Below are 13,205 nucleotides of genomic sequence, written 5' to 3' on the forward strand. Positions count from 1 at the left end.
GTCTCCACAGGCAGCTTGACCAGCGTGTCAGCCAGGGAAGAGGGTCTCAGTGGGTCAGCACTATTGTTCCACTAGCTCTTCCTCATTTGAGAGCCCCAGTGTGTGGGATTTGGTCATGTAAACATTTTTTTTTCCTTTTCTTTGTCTCTTTGTGCTACCCATTTTCTTCTAGTTTGATCATCTCTTTCTGTTTTTTTTTTCCTTCCTTTTTGCCACCTGTGCCTCAGTGATGCTGGAGACCTTGAAGACCAAAGATGTTTCTGAGCCCTGACTCAAAGCTCAAAATAGTTACATGAGTGAGTCCAAAATACAATGTGGTCTTGCTTCTTCTGGCTGGACTGGGGACCCTCTGCCCAGCGTCAGGCCTCCTTATTTGCTGTAGTCATTTTGGCAAAGGCTGCAGACATTCCCCCTTCCCATCTCCATGCATGCCAGCTTACTTCCCACCTCAGCACCTGGTGCCTGTGTCTTCAGGGTTTCTCCTACTGCTAGAACACACCAGGAGCAGACAGACCAGGTGCTGGGAATCAAAACCTCCCCTATCCCCAGGAGCAGCTCTCAACGACTGATGGGAGCTAGCATCTAAGGAACATGTCCCTTCTCCTTGGATAGGATAAATCTGAAGCGAGTATTCTAAGCTGGGTCCCAGAGCCACTTGGAGGGAGGAAGATCCATTTGCCTTGTTGGCTACCTTCCCTCCCCTGTTTCACTTTACAACTCCCCTGACACTCACTATGCAGTCTCAGGAAGTGCTTCTAAGGGAAGCCAAACTAAAAAAGTTTCCAAGCCAGAAATGAAAATTTCGTGGACAGATTGACTGAACCAACAAACTCTGACCCAGGACGGGGCGGCCTTCCTGGGTGGCATGTCAAGCTGGCATCACATCTCTCAGCGTACGGCTTTGTATAGACAGGAAATCATGAAGAGAGAGATCCCAGAAGCAGACACCCAGGGAAGGATTAGGAGAATTTACTTCTCTCTCCATTCCTCTTTCTCCTCCTTTCTTTCTCTTACCTGCTTTCCCTCTTCTCCCACATGTAGAGCACAGCCTCAGGCTCTGTCACTTAGCTGTCCTCCCTTCATGGCTCCCAGCCAGGAGCTGATCTGGATAGGGGTGTCCGCCTCCCTTTTCCAGCCCTGCGAGTCACCCTCAGGAGCAGCCGGCATGCCCTATTCTGTGGGCACACCTTAAGGTGCCAACCATTGTCTCAGGTCTTAGAAGACAGCAAAATGACTCACAGGTGAATGAATCTGGTCCTGGGAAATAAATCCAAGGTAAAACTTAGACGTTTTGTTTCTCCTATTGGATAACAAGTAACCTCTTAACTTTCTGTCAGCTGTATCAAAAAAATGACAGTCTCGTTATTTAATATTGGCAAAAGTGGTTTAAGGGCTTCAGATGAGGCAAGTAAAAATGCACCCCATAGCAGTGATGGGGAGAGAGAAGGTATTGCCTCATCCCTCCCTCCAAACATATCTGGATCCCACAGTATTGTACTTTTGTTCTATGCATGAGGCTATGTAAAAGCTCTGAAGGCTTCTAATGTGTCTTCTGACTGGGGTAGGGGTGGCTTGAAGGGCCTTGTCCCTGCAGCAAAATCGCAGCCATCAAGAGCCACTGCATGGCATCATCACCTTCAGGGTACAGCGATGAGAGAGTAGGTGGTGAAGGAAAGGTTGAGGCATTGCTATGACAGCACCACTTGGTGCAACTCCCCCACAAAGAGGTGGTGTCTGATGCCCACCTGTCGAGTGTATGCTTCTGGGAATGGGAGAGTTGTAGAGTCACTTCCCTTTCTCCTCCAAGACTGAGGTTGGGGCTCCGGGGGCTGCTCTGCCACTCCTGGCCCGTTCTGCCTTAGGTAGGTCATAGCACAGCTGTTCTCAGAGATCAGCAGCTGGAAAGACACTTTGCCTGCACGTTTTGCCAACACACTTGAATTTTTTCTGCCAAGCAGAATGATTTACTTGCATGTCTTCATCTAGGGCAATTATTTTTTAGCACCCTGCTGGGCAAGTTGGGTGATCTCATCACAGAGAAGAGCCTATGAGAGCCTGTCTCACTTGGAACAAAAGTAAAAAAAGTGACCTCCCTTCTCCTGTCTCCATCCAGAAATTCTCTTCTCTCTCTGGCACTTCACACAGAGATGAGAGGCCTGTCATTTTTTCCTTGAGAACCACTGGTTCACCCATGAAACTCATCAAGGATGATACTTTAAAAGAACCTCCCTTTTGGAGAGAAACAGTTTTTCTTTGTGAGAGAGAAAAGAAGAGCATTTCAGATCTCCTGCCTTTTAAATTAAAAAACAAGTAGTGTAAAACGTCATTCGGTGAGCAAACCTGACACTAAACGTGTCTTAGATTTCCAGGTGTAGATAGCTGGGTGGAGAAAAAAGAGAAGAATGGAAAAGAGGCAGGACTAGTGAAGGACCCTGGCAAGAAAAGAATCCATGGAAAAGAGGGAGAGGTGAAAACACAGAGATGGGGGCCACTGGTGCTGAGGGAAAAGGAGAGGAAGAGACAGGGCAGGAGACAGACGGGGAGAGATGCCAGGCAGAGAGGGAGCAGGAGGGGAGATGTGGGCAGAGAGCCTCCCATCTCAAACACATGAGATCTAAACACCACGGAGGCACACAAGCAGCCAAGCATAGTGGGCAGCTCTAGAAAGCATGGGGCTAGAGATAGAGTTTAGGGCACGTCTGCTATGGGTGACAGTTGGGTCAGCAGGAGAAGAGACAGCAAGTAAAGCAGAGGCTAGGAATTGAAGCAGCCTCCCGATTCTGCCTTTGCTCACCAGTTTCTCTAAGAAGGCATCCATTCCAGCTTTTTCCACCTCCTCGCTGCCCTCCTGCCTCCCACTCCTACTGCCCCTCCGTTTGGATCCTCACTCCCACTGACCCTGCCCCTACAAGGCTGCTGTGGGCCAGATGTGTGGCTTTTTCTCAGGAAGATTTCCTCTTCAATCAATGCCAGATTAGGCACTGAAGCTCCCTCCCCCTTCCTCTCCTTCTGTGGCATCCATCACCATAGAGGCGGTTTCATGGGACACGTAGATTCCCATAGCATTTGTACTGCTTATTCGTTGTTATACCTGAAGCATGTCACTTGCCCTCTTTGAGTTTTTCCATCTGTAAATTGGTGCAAACAATAGATAACACTTAGCCTACTGCCAGCACTGGATCCTGAGGGTTTTGATGGATGTGTGTGTTTATGTATGGTAAGAGTAAAGGAACATGATGAAGCACTGTGAACTGTGGACTGACCTACAAATAAGACTTCTTACTCTGGTTCTTCTGCTCTTACTATCCCCATCCTCCAACTCCCAAACCAACTGCTGCTCTTTCTTCTTTAACTCATCACCTATGAAAACCCTTCCCCAAGACTTGTCTTATACTCTCTTCAATTCCTAATCTCTCCTTTGCTTGCTATCTCTTCTCCTGCAGACTCAACCGTCACCCAGGGTGGACAACTCCCTAACCTCCATCTCCAGCTCCATGCTCTCTAGAGCTACCCTCAAGGCGTGGCTGCTTGTGTGCCTCAGTGGTGCTTTAGATACCACATGTCTTAGATGGGATGGATAGAATGCCTCACTTTGCCCTCAAACCAGATCTTTCTTCTAGAGGAGTGGAAAAGACACCAGTTCTATGGATAGACAGACTTGGTTTCAAACCCCAGCAATGCTGTGGATTGCCTTGCAGCAATCTTCCTGAGTTTCAGTTTGCTCACCCACAAAATGGGAACAATAAAGGCTTACCGAGAAATAGTATGAGGACTCACAGTGATGAAATACTGAATAACAGCACATGCAAGACGAGGTCAAGAGGGCATATCTGGGGTTCTCTAGACCCATGCTCTAGCCGCACACTGCAGAGTCTCTATTCTGCAGGCACTTCTCAATCACCATAAGTGTGGGGCTGCAGGAAGACACTCCTTTTGGCAGGATGGCAGGCCTGACTCTAGCAAATTGTCGAAATAGCATAGAGGTCAAGAGCACAGACTCAAGAGCCAGATTGTGGCTTGACCACTTACTGTGTTGCTTTAGGCAGGTGAGTTAACCTCTCTTGTGCTTTAGTCTTCTTTTCTGTAAAATGGGAATCATAACTAGTAACTTTTCCCATAGGATTATATGAGGATTAAATCAGATAAAGTCATGTGGGTTGCTTACAACAGTGAAGCAGTACCATATAAGTGAAGGGAGTACCATATAAGTATTTTGTTTAACAAGTGTTATATTTGTTATTAGTGACATTATTTATCAAAGGTTGCATGTTCATTTCTTACTAAACAGGTTTTGAGGGCCTAGTGGCATCTAGAAAATGAGAGGCCTGAGAACCCCGTTGTGCCCTGTGCCAAGCCTTAGTTCACCTTCTGTTGCACCGTAATCATCTCTCTGAAGTGAGACCAGGAGGACATCCATCCCCATCCACTTACCCTCCTGTGCCACCTTGGAGCCCTGATGTGAGCCAATTTCTTTGGCCACACATGCACCCAGGCCAGTGACATCACCAGGCTAGAGGAACATGCTGGTGCGGGCAGGGGGATGACGTGCAGGGAGGGATGGAAAGTCCCTCTAGAGCCCTGCTTTGCCTGCCCTTTGATGTGTGCAGCAGCTCCAGATGACTCAGGCATGCAGCATCATGGGTCACTCTGGGCACTGTGGCCGGAAAGGGGGTGGGTGAAGTGTTGGGGCCTGGCGAGAGAAAGAGAAGCTGGGGACCAAGGAAATGAGAATTGGATTGCAGAGGGGCCCATTCCCTGTGGACAAGGCTGGACTTGCCCCTAACGGCAGGGAGGAGAGACCTAGGCAAATTTCCATTTCAGAAAGATCTCTCTGGCTACTGCATGGAAAATGGGGCTTAGTGCCAGGCAGGATGAGAAGTGAAGAGAAAAGTTACAGAGATGTTGTGGAAAGAAGATAAAGAGACCTGGACGTAGAGGGTGGCCGCAGGGAAGGACCAGATGAGTCCAACTTTAAGGGTAGAATTGGCTGGATTTGGTCACCCATTAGGTGTCAGCAGTGACCGGGAGTGGAGAGTCTAGTGTGGCACTGAGGCCTCCAGAACACTGGATGGGAAAGTCCTTTGTCAACTGTAACATGCTCTACGCACATCACAGTGCTCGCCTTAGAAAGACTCCCCAAGGAAAAGAGCAACATTGTATTAATAGTGTTCATCACTTTCGTTGACAAACACAGATTGGGTCTGTGCTAGGAGCCGCACTGGTGGATCCAGAGAGCAGGCAGATGTGGCCCTGCCTTTGATATGCTCATGCCTGAGCCGGGGAGGCAGGCCTTCTGGTTGAGGAGGCCTATACCTCCTGCCTCAACCGGATTCAGTCAAGAACCAGGAAAAATGCCAGCTTCTCTCATGGGAGGGATCTCCAGGACAGGACAGCTCCAAATTCCACATTTTCACTCCTCACACCTGTCTCTAGAACACTGGAGTGACACGTACATTCAAATCTGTTACTGGCATATCAAGAAATTTATCAGCCAGTTGCTTCATCTGTAATATGGGGATGATGATAGGAGGAGAGATACATTAACATATAAGTAACATACGTACCTCCTACAGCAGGGTTTGGCACATAGTAAGTGTTCAATTAAATGAGGCATCATGATTATCACTATTACTATTGTTATATTTACTCTCACACTCCCAGCTGGCTCTTTCGTTACCTTGTCTTTAATTCCCCCAACACTTCCCAGTCCTCCTTCTCCCTCTAAGACTCATCCAAGACATAGTTAAATCCTCCCCATATATGACAAAGAACTCAGGTTCTGAACAGACCATCTTAGGTTCACAGTGTTTGAAGTTGGCTTCCTTCTTTGAGTGGATTGACTCTACCATCAGGAAAGAAGTCAGAGCGAAAACATACAAATGGGATTGCATCAAACTAAAAAGGTTCTGCACAACCCAAGAAACAATCAACAGAGTGAACAGGCAACCTACAGAATTGGAGAAAATACTTGCAAACGATACATCTGATAATGGGGTTAATATCCAAAATAATAGGGTACTCAAACAACTCAGGTGCAAGAAAACCCCAAAAACCCAATTTAAAAGTGGGTAAAAGATGCGAATAGACATTTCTCAAAACAAGACGTACAAATGGCCAGTAGGTATATGAAAAAGTGCTCAACATCACTAATCATTAGAGAAATGCAAATTAAAACCACCATGAGATATCGTCTCACACCTGTTAGGATGGCAATCATGAGAAAGATGAAAGATAAGTATTGGTGAGGCTGTGGAGAAAAGGGAGCCTCAACAACAGCCTTGTGCACTGTTGGTGGGAATGTAAGTTGGTACAGCTATTATGGGAAACAGCACAGAGATTCCTTTAAAAATTAAAAATAGAACTACTATATGATCCAGCAATCCCACTTCTGGATATTTAAAAAAGGAAATGAAATCAATATCTCAAAAGACATATCTGCAATCCTGTATTCATTGCAGCGTTTTTCACAATAGCAAAGATATAGAATCAACCCAAGTGTTCATCAATGGATGAGTGGATAAAGAAAATGTGAGATATATAGATATCTACAGATACATATGCAGTGAAATATCATTTCGTCTTTAAAAAGAAGGAAATCCTGCCATTTGCGACAACATGGATAGACCTGAAGGATATTATGCTTCAGCATAAGCCAGGCATATAATGACAAATACCCCATGAGCTCACTTACACAGGCATACCTCAGAGCCGGTGCAGGTTTGATTCCAGAACACCATGATAAGTGATTATCACAATAAAGCAAGTACAATTCTTTTTATTTTCTAGTACATATAAAATTACACTTACATTATGCTGCATTCTATTAAGTGTGCAATAGCATTATGTCTAAAAAATGTACATACTGTAATTTTTAAATACTTTATCGCTAAAAAATGCTAAGGATCATCTGAGCCTCTAGCAAGTTGTAATCCTTTTTGCTGATGGAGGGTCTTGCCTTAATGTTGATGGCTGCTCATTGATCAGGGTAGTAGTTGCTGAAGACGAGTTGCTGTGGGAATTGCTTAAAATAAGGCAACAATGAAGTTTGCTGCATCAATTGACTCTTTCTTTTAGGGAAGATTTCTCTGTAGCATGCTGTGTTGTTTGATAGCATTTTACCTGCAGCAGGACTTATTTCAAAATTAGAGTCAATCCTCTCAAAACCTGCCACTGCTTTATCAATTAAGTTTATGGAATATTCTAAATCCTTTGCTGTCATTTCAACAGTGTTCACAGCATCTTCACCAGGAGTAGATTTTATCTCTAGAAGCAACTTTCTTTGCTTACCCATAAAAAGCAACTCCTCATCTGTTCAAGTTTCATAATGAGATTGCAGCAATTCAGTCTAATCTTCAGGTTCCACTTCTAATTCTAGTTGATGCTATTTCCAGCACACCTGCAGTTACTTTGTTTATTGAAGTCTTGACTCCCTCAAAATCAACCATGAGGGTTGGAATCAACTTCTTCCAAACTCCTGTTAATTGATATTTTGATCTCCCCACGTGAATCATCAATGTTCTTGATGGCATCTAGAATGGGAAATCCTTTTGAGAAGGTTTTCAATTTATTTGGTCAGATTCATCAGCGGAATCACTATCTATGACAGCTATAGCCTTATGAAATGTATTTCTTCAATAATAAGACTTGAAAGTTGAAATTTCTCTTTGATCCATGGGCTATAGAATGGATGTTTTGTCAGCAGGCATGAAAATTACATTAATCTCCCTGTACATCTTGAGCAGAGCTCTTGTGTGACCAGGTGCACTGTCAATCAGAAGTAATATTTGGAAAGGAATCTTTTTTTTTCTGAGCAGTGTGTCTTAAAGCTGGGCTTAAAATATTTAGTAAACCATGCTATAAACAGATGTGCTGTCATTCAGGCTTTGTTGTTCCATTTACAGAGCACAGGTAGAGTAGATTCCACATAATTCTTAAAGGCCCTCGGATTGTCAAAATGGTGAAAGAGCATTGACTTCAATTTACAGTCATCAGCTTCATTAGCCTCAATAAGAGAGTCAGCCTGTCCTTTGAAGCTTTGAGGCCAGGCATTGACTTCTCTTCTCTCACTATGAAGTCCTAGATGGCATCTTGTTCCAATTGTAGACTGTTTCATCTGTATTGAAAATCTGCTGTTTAGTATAGCCACCTTCATCAGTGATCTTTTTTTTTGTTGTTGTTGTTGAGACGGAGTCTCACTCTGTCACCCAGGCTGGAGTGCAGTGGCCGGATCTCAGCTCACTGCAAGCTCCGCCTCCCGGGTTTACGCCATTCTCTCGCCTCAGCCTCCCGAGTAGCTGGGACTACAGGCGCCCGCCATCTCGCCCGGCTAATTTTTTGTATTTTTTTAGTAGAGACGGGGTTTCACCGTGTTAGCCAGGATGGTCTCGATTTCCTGACCTCGTGATCCGCCCGTCTCGGCCTCCCAAAGTGCTGGGATTACAGGCTTGAGCCACCGCGCCTGGCCCATCAGTGATCTTAACTAGATCTTCTGGATAACTCGCTGTGGCTTCTACATCAGCACTTGGTGCTTCACTTTGGACTTTTTGTTATGGAGATGGCTTCTCTCCCTAAACCTCATGAACCAATCTCTACTAGCTTCAAACTCTTCCTCTGCAGATTTCTTAACTCTCTCAGCCTTCATAGACTTGAAGAGAGTTAGAACTTTGCTCTGTGTTAGGCTTTAGTTTAAGGGAATATTGTGGCTGATTCCTTGGTTAACAGCCCAGAGAAGGAAAGTAAGACATTCAGTTCCATGTGGCCTTCCAAACAGAACTGCCAAAGAAACAAAGTGTGATTTAGATATAAATAATCCAGATGGACCATGTTGGGGGAACAGGGTCACTGTTTGCTTCCCATCCCTTCTTGGTATGGCCCAAATGCTGCAATGGTTGCAAAATGGAAGGACTGAGGAAGGAGCCAGGCCAAGGATGTGCTTGGGCAGAATGCTCATTTGAGCAGCATCTCCAGGTGACTCCTTTCTTCCTCCCCACTCCCAGCTTTACTGGGGTATAACTGACAAATAAGAACCATATACATTTAAGGTGTACAGCCAGAGCCAGAGCCCAGCCTCTTCTGTGGCCACGTCTGCAAAGCAAGAACTCTTCTAGGTCATGAACCCTCTTAAGGGCATGGAGCACACACTCTGCCCTGACCAATGGGAAACACAAACCTCATCTGCTCCCATTCCTCCTTCCTAGCCTCCACCCCTGGCAGGAGGCATCTGCAGTTATCACGGCCAGTGCTTGTGTGTGCAGTTTACATGTCTCCATCCCACTGCGCTCTTATGGAGGCAAGAGTCCTGGGGTCAAATCCAAGCTCTGCCCATTTACTGACTGTGGGCCTTGGGTAAGTTACTTCTCTCACTACAGCCCTGTGAGATTTTCATTTGGTAGATGAGGAACTTAGGCTCATAGAGGCACCAGGGTAAATGGCAGAAATGGGTTTTTCACTCAGGTTGGTGTGTTTCCAAATCCAAGGCTCCTTCCAGAACATCTGGCTCCATAATTTCTGGTCCGTGAAAGAGGTTTACGTTTTTCCCATGGAGAAAGGAAAACCTCAGCAAGAGAGCATCTTTGCTTCTTCCTCCACTACCATGTGAAACACAGCCCATCAAACTTACCCATCAGCCAACTCAGCATGTTAGGCAGAAGGGCGAGCCCTCCATAGAGCCAGAACACAAGCCATCTCTGTCCCCTTCCAGTTCCAGCAGTAGACATTTGTGGCTGTGTGAGACTGCATCTCATTTGCGGGATCCTATAATAGTGCTGATAGTGCCTGTTCAGCACAGACTGGCTATGGAAAGTCCCCAGGCTTGAGGGCTGCAGCTTCCCTCTGGGGTGGAAATGTTGACAAAGAATTCAAGATGGCAGGAGTCTAGAGAGGGGACTGAGATGATCTGGGTGCCCCTAGTTCCATCCCAGTAGGGCATCAGTTGGCTGAGGACAATGCACAAGGCAGCTAGAAATAGGAAACCTATTCTGAGATATTCCCTGGGTAGTCCCTTTAATCTGTAAAGTGATCGAGTCGGTGTTACATCCGGACTGAACTCCTGGCCAGTGCCTGTGATGTTGCACTCCTGCGGTGCACCTTTTCTCTAACTTGACCTTCCTGTTCTCTATTCTCCTAGGAGGAGCTGGAGCCCGTTTTGCATTACCTGGTTGCAGAGATCAAAGAGTGGCAGTTTCCTACTCATTCATCCATTCACTCATCCTACCAGGCACAGGGGATACCAGCGTAAACAAGACTGAATGTGGCCCCTTGCCCTCTCAGGCTTAGGGGAGTGACACTAGATTTGGAGGCAGGGCTCTACTCCCAGCCCAGCATTTACAATCTGGTGATCTCACTTGCTCCTAAACTCTCTGAGCCTCAGTTCCTTCAGGTGTAGGATGTGTGTAATGATGCCTCCCTCATATGATTCAAGTGAGTGGACAGATTTAATCCAATAAATAAGAAAGTGTTTGTTAACCATAAAGATCATATTGATCTGAGTTATTACTGTCAATAATGTGACTGTTATTATTATTATTGCTACACTTTTCCATTCAGTAAGTTTCCTCCGCCTGACCTGCTTACTATGCCAAGAATCTGGGTAAAATTTACTTTACATGGCAGACTCTGACAATATTGATTGATCTACTTTGGGTCATTAGCTTGCTTCTTTTGTTTTCTAACAGATTTATTAAGGTAAAATTCACATAGTATACAATTCGCCCACTTAAAGTATACAATTCAATGGGTCTCTGAATATTTGCAGGGTTATATAACCATCACCACAATCTAATTTTAGAACATTTTCATCTCTCTTAAAAGAAACCCCATGCCCATTAGTAGTCAATTTCTGTTTCCTCCCATCGGCCCCCTCTCCCCACTAAAGGAAATGATGCATCTTTTTGGTTTTATATATTTGCCTTTTCTGGACATTTCATGTAAATGAAATCAGTTGGTAGACAGAGTTATTCCCATTTTTTGGCTAGTACGAAAGACGCTGCTTTGAACATTCATGAATAAGCTTCTGTGTGAACATATGTTTTTATTTCTCTTGGGTATACCTTATACCTAGGAGTGAAATGGCTAGTTCACATGGTTGCTCTGTGTTTAACATTTTAAGGAAATGTTACACTGTTTATCAAAGCTGCTGCACCGTTTTACATGCCCACTGGCAAGGTATGAGGGTTCCAATTTCTCCACACCCTCACCAACACTTCTTATTATGTCTTTTTTTATGAGAGGCATCCTAGTGGGTGTGAAGTGGTGTCTCATTATGGTTTTGATTTGCATTTCTCTAATGACTAATGATATTAAACATCTTTGCAAGTGCTTATTGGTCATTTGTACATTTTCCTTGCCAAAATGCCTATTCAAGCTTTTGCCATTTCTTATTGAGTCATTTCCCTTATTATGAGTTGTAAAAGTTCTTTACATATTTTGAATGTAAGTCTGTTATCAGTGATATGATATGATTTGCAAATATTTTCTTGCATTCTGTGAGGTATCTTTTTACTTTCTTGATGACGTGTTTACAGCACAGAAGTTTCAAATTTTGATAAAGTCATCTTTCTTTTCTTTGGCCACCTATGCTTTTGGTGAGATATGTAAAGTCTATTTCTTAAATGGGCTCTGACTTTTTAAATGTGTCTATTATTTACACAAAATTAAATTCCTGGCTTAAATCCAAATCAGGAAAAACAATCAATGAATCATCACTATAACCTTATACAAGTTAGACATAATTGAATAAACCTAGTTGAAGCCTTCCTTCTGTGAAAGAAATGGGGAACAGACAGAGCTTTCAAACTGAGTAGGGCAGCAGCTGAGGTGGGCTAGGTAACAACCTTGCTCCTCTTACCATCTCCAACAGAGTACACTTGCAGGGGGCTTGTCATAAGGGGGAAGAAGGGGAAGAGTAATAGGGCTGAGATACTAAGGAAAGAAGCAAGGCTGCTACTTGTCCTACACTTGCTTCCAAGGGCCAAAGGAGGTTGGGACTGAATTCCTGGGCTGCCTTTCTTACCCCACCCTCTCCTCTTACCTCTTGGGAGGGCCTACGGGGATGAAGGTCTTCAAGAGGTTCCACAGGACACTAGGGCCTTTGATCATGCTGTCCCCAGTGTCTGCCAAGATCCCCACCTCCAGTCCTTTACCCAGCCATCTCCCACAGGTCCTTCAGTGCATGCCTCATTTGTCAGTTCCTCAGGAACATCTTCCCTGACCTCCCTGCTTATGTTGCTCTACTGCCTTCAGGACATAGGAAACAAGGCCTTCGGATATGGCTCGAGCCCACATCCCCAAAAGGACTCCCTTTCCCTCCCGCCACATGTCCTCACAGTTCCTGCTTTTCACCATCCACAGCTCAGTCTGTACTGTTGTGCTATCTCTCCATCTTCTTTTAGGTGCAATGCAACTCCCTTTCCCACCTACTCACCCCCACTCTGCCCTCAGCCTCACCCAACCTGGCAGCTCCCTCCCCCGGCTCTATCCTTCTCTGGCTAATGGAGAGGTCACTATTGTGCATCTGCTCATTTTCCTCTTGGCCTGGGAACCTCTCAAGTATCTATGGATCTTCGAATCCCAAAGTCTGCATTAGGCTTCCTGACACATACTGGGTTGCTTTGTGAATGTTGGTTGAATTAATTAATTAATTAACCTATCAGGAAAAGAGGGGCATTGAAGAATGTTTGGACATAATTTGGGGACAGACTGGCTCAATCAGGGCACTTGTACTGGAGAAAAACACCGAGATTCTACTTAAGTCTGTCCCTGATTCACTGAAGAGAAAAGAGATTTCATTTCTATTATCAGGGACTTAACATTCTCCACTCACGCACCGAGACCCTGTTTGTTCCCTGAGAAATTTCCCACCTCTTTTAGGGAGGCAGTGCCCAGGCCAGGAGATCTCACTGCTCGGGGGGTCTGCTCCTAGCCTCATGGACCCAGTTGGAGGCGTAAATATCTGCTACTGCGGGGACAGATATTCCCCCTCCTGTTTTCAGAGTGGCCTGGGTCTCTGTCGACCGCACTCCTGCAACCCAGAGCCTGTCTCTCTCTCTCTCTTTCCAGGTCTGAAGCAGTCTGCTGCCAGCAGCAGCCCCTTCAGTGATTGGTCCTGCCCCTCCCAGATCATATGAGGGTGAAGGGAGGTGAGAATTGTGTATCTCTAGCTCAGCTATCCTGCAAGTAGGTATTTTACTGTCCCTATTTTACCAGAG

At 45.2% G+C, this 13,205-nt stretch overlaps 1 long non-coding RNA gene across 1 annotated transcript; it reads left to right on the forward strand.

The window, feature by feature from the left end:
- The first annotated feature begins 1,109 nt into the window (after positions 1-1,109).
- On the forward strand, positions 1,110-10,460 carry LOC117081191. The gene is made up of 2 exons (XR_004436127.1): positions 1,110-1,275; positions 10,127-10,460. It is a non-coding gene; the product is annotated as an uncharacterized LOC117081191 (long non-coding RNA).
- Positions 10,461-13,205: the final 2,745 nt, after the last annotated feature.

The sequence above is a fragment of the Trachypithecus francoisi genome, unplaced genomic scaffold (assembly GCF_009764315.1).
Source record: "Trachypithecus francoisi isolate TF-2019V2 unplaced genomic scaffold, Tfra_2.0 Lachesis_group8, whole genome shotgun sequence".
In the NCBI taxonomy this organism is placed as follows: domain Eukaryota; kingdom Metazoa; phylum Chordata; class Mammalia; order Primates; family Cercopithecidae; genus Trachypithecus; species Trachypithecus francoisi.